Genomic DNA, 4,399 nt, shown 5'->3' on the forward strand with positions numbered 1-4,399 from the left:
TTGCAGTCTGATAGTGTGTTCACTTTCAGTATGGACATTATGTAATGAGCACTTAAAGAGTCCTTAACAGACTCCCTAAAGACTGTGGTAAAGTCCAACAAAATACATGTCATACATTAGCCAACCAGGTTGCTCTGATGCACGCATACAGTAGAAGTTAACCACCGTGTCAGATGTGTGAGGTAACGTCAGCACTTTGGATTATTCTGTTAATGACGCTCTAATGTTGTGAAATTATGCACACGCATTGCAGAATTTTCATACGTGCATAATAAATGTCTTTTGAAATGCTTTTTAGGGCAAAGTGCTGCATGTAGTTCGTCAACCTGTTTTCACCCCAGTGCATGAGTTAGAACCGCTTTGCCAAAGTCGCTGGTGTGGCTAATTTACAAGCAAGGTGTCCATTGGCGTGCGTGCCCTGATGCACCGGGTTAGGGTCTAACTGAGGATGATTGGTCACTCAGTTTGTGAAAGAGCTGTGCTTCTTTTAGCCATAGTAGTCTTAGGTGTGTAACTCTAACCAGTGGGTGGAAGTGAAAGTAAAAATAAAAAATAAATGGGGGAAACTATCACTCTAGAGGCAAAACCACAGAACAGGAAAACACACAACCGAGAGAGAGGACTTGACAAAGGACACTAGCAGACACACCTGGTGAAACAGAATCTAATGAGAGAGGGGAACCAAATGCAAACATATGTACACGAGACAAGATACTATCAAAATAAGACTGGGAGTAACAAACACCAAGACCAGGAATTAGACACATGAAGCTGACACAGACAAAAAGTTAAACAATGGGACATGACTGACTGGGAAAACAAGACTAACTTGACACAACCAAATAGGAAAACCAGACAACCATGGGGACAGAAAGAGAAGTGGGACTACAAAGAAACTGAGGATATACAATATAATCTGAAACCAAAAACAAAGTCTGAGTCTAAATAAAGCGAAACAAAAAAGAAACAAAATTAATAAGATTCAAAACTATGCCACAATGGGTTTCTTATTATTACATTTAACATGTGTCTGCTGTGTGTACATATGTGTGTCTATTTTCTGCTTTTAACCTCGCGGTGTTTCCCTAACAGTTGTACAGCACATTAACTGACATTTGTTGTTTTGCGCTCTATTAATAAGCTCGACTTGACACGACCTGCCATGAGCCAGACAATCAACACCTGCTTCAGTGGACGGGATACAAATGAAGGAAATCTGACCTTCTGTATAAACACATTAACTCAGCGAGTGGCAATAATCAACCTACATTTGATTTCTGACCTGAAAACAATGCAGGAGCATTTCTTTGTCATTCATACTGTCCCTGTTTTGTTTTTTTAATTCTCAGCTTCTAAATGTTTTGATTATTTCCAGGTTTACGTGAAAATACGACGGATTTTTGATGCCTTTTTTGGACCTTGCTGAATTTAAGTCTGTCATTATTTAAATGATTTCAAATCTCCCCCAACCTCATATTCTGCCTCGTTGCTTCGGGAGAAATAAATCCATGAGTGAACAGACATGATGTGCTGCAGATGCACATTCCTCCACACTGTGTTGGTTCGACTTATTATAACAAGGATTTGGTTGGCTGACACTCGCAGGCACACATTTACGTGCTTATGCACACACACCAGGTCCATCTGTCCGACTCTGTTTGAGGTGAAACGGATGATGTAATGCTGTTGCTCTTCAGAAGCCTGACACCCCCCTCCTGCTCTCTTGTTTCATAAACCTGTCAGATTTCTCAGATTTCTTCCTGATACGCAGCAGCACTTTTTTTTCTCTCTGTATTGTTTTCTTTGTTTCCTTCAGTAATCTCTGTAAACTTACACCATGTTGGCATCAGACCGTGCTGCTCAGCTGAAAGGGGTTGTATTTCTCTCAATCTACAAGGAATCCTCTCCCTTATCAACACATGCAAAGTAAAAAATGTCCATGTTTAAAACACCTGTTTTAAACAAGCATTTCAGACACAGTGACGTCTACCTGTTAATGCAACCAACGACATTAACAGGTAGGTGTCACTACCTGTTAATGCAGAAACCGCTACTGCTAACGACGCGTGTCTTTGTCAAAATCAAACAGTGGTTTGACATGTCAGTGCACGGGAGCAGTTTCCTTCTTGCCCAGTTACAACTTCACAGTTATTCAGACGTCAGAAAAAACTTATAGACGTGACAAAAGCTGATCTGAGCAGCCGCCTGTCCTCCTGCATCAATTATCTACTTAAACGCAGAAGACTAATTTTTTAAAGGAAAAAAATAGGCCGCCATTTAGATCCAAAAGAAAAAAAATAGTTCTCTTTTGCAGAAATTCATCAGTTATAAAGAGATTTTACTTGGAAAGGTCAGTCAAGGGCGCAAAGATGGTAATAAAATGTGCAGGAAACTTCCTGTTCAGCCTGTATGAATTCTGTGAATTCCTCTGGATAGTGGCTGACGATGTCCTCCCTGCTGTTACTGCAGTCTCTAACAGCTCTTTCCCTCCTCAGTACTCTCTCCATAACACTGGTAGCAAACAATCTAACTTCCATTAGATGAATGTATGAGCAAAGCCTGGTTTAAGCCTGCAGACCCGTTTAAAGTATCTTTGTGAAACCAGCCCCTGGACAAAAACAACCTAAAGCACAACACTGGGTGTCTGTTGTTTCAACACATAAACACATATTTCTGATTTACTGTGCATGGATGCAATCTGGAAAAGTTCTTAATGGAGCTTTTTGTTAATCTGAACAAACAAAACCAAACTGAAGAAGAAGAAAATAATATGTTAAGAGAGGTTACAAATTTAGTTGTGGCCACAGATTTAGTTTGAGGTATTTGATTGTGCACACTTTGAGAAAATAAGGTGCTTTATTCTACCTTTATGGTACCACAGCTTGTCACGGTGGCAGTTCTAACACACTGCTGTAGGACCTTTAATAGGGATCCTTGTTTTCACAGATGTGGTTTAAATCTAGGTGGACCTCGAGAACAAAGGAAGGTTTGAAGTCAGATGCTGTACACCACCACGCTAAAGACAGATACAGACTGAAACTTGTCAAAATGTATCAGATGCTGTTTATTTGGCTTTTATAATCAATAAACCTAAAAATGTAAGATTTAAATTTTACAAAATGCATTTTTCTATTTTCCTTATATTATACTCGGTCCTGATATTAATCCTAAAATGTACAAAAAATGACAAAATATGTATGAAATATGAAACATGTATGTGTACGCAGGTGTATCAGGTGCAGTACTCATCCCGAGGGAGATATTTGTCAGATCTCTGGTTTCATATTGTGTAGAACCTCAGGTTTACTCTCTGAAATTGGATTTGCAGAGTTTAGCTTGGAAAAAGAAAAGCTTTTCACTTTTAGCTTTTTTAAATAACCTTGAGAAGGTGATTCATGCTTTTATCACCTCCAGATTAGATTACTGCAGTTCTTTATACATCAGACTGGGCGAGGCACTTTTATCCCTTTTATGCACTCGCTCCAAAATGCTGCTTGTAAACAGACTCCTGACGAGTGGATGGAAACATTTTACCCATGCTGGCATCGTCACACTGGCTACCTGTACAGTTCATGATTTGTTTATTCACTTATAAGTTCTTGTATTGGCTTGCCACTAAGGCCCTATCAGACGGGTTATAGTTTTATACCCCACGCTGAATGCTTGGGGCGGTTGACTGGCAGCTGTTAGTACTTTAAGACACCAGACAGGCTCTTCCTGCTGATTGGTCTGTCGCAGCTCTGAGGCAGCCTCACCCTCTGGTTCATGTGCCTCACAAACAGTTTTCAAATCTCAACTAAGAGCTAATCTTTTCAGTTTGAGTCTGTTTTAATTATACTTGTAATGATGTAATGTTGTCTTCCTAATTTTACTGACTGCTGTCGAGCAGTCTGATGGTGGAGCCACGAGTGACGTCGCACCTGAGTCGACTGAGTTAAGGTAGTCGTTGGACAAACAGGTAATGTTTTGCTCCATCATGAGGCAGAACCATTAAGCAGTCATCATGTCATGTCATCTGCAATAATGGGTCAATTTATGCAGAGTGTAGCTGCAGGGACAGAAGAGGACATTTACCGTATCCCTCTCTAAGGTTTTACAGTCATGTGAAATTGAATTAACTTTATGTGGTCCATATATAGGAGTTAGGCTGCTGATAATCAAGATTAACTGATGATCAGTAACTGTGAACATCTCTGTAAAAGCAGATGTTTTGACAGTTTGCATTCTGGAGCATTCAGATGTGTGTTAATGTCACGATCTTCTCAGGGGAGACGTTCCAGTAAATCCACCCCAAGGTCGGACTATGCAATGCTCATGCAATGCTTGTTTGGAAGGGTTGCCAGGAGACAGCCTGGCAGCAACAGATGAGACCAAAGTGGAGATGTTTGAAGATAATGCA

Source organism: Pundamilia nyererei, unplaced genomic scaffold (genome assembly GCF_000239375.1).
Source record: "Pundamilia nyererei isolate P.nyererei 1_Seehausen unplaced genomic scaffold, PunNye1.0 scaffold00152, whole genome shotgun sequence".
In the NCBI taxonomy this organism is placed as follows: Eukaryota; Metazoa; Chordata; class Actinopteri; order Cichliformes; family Cichlidae; genus Pundamilia; species Pundamilia nyererei.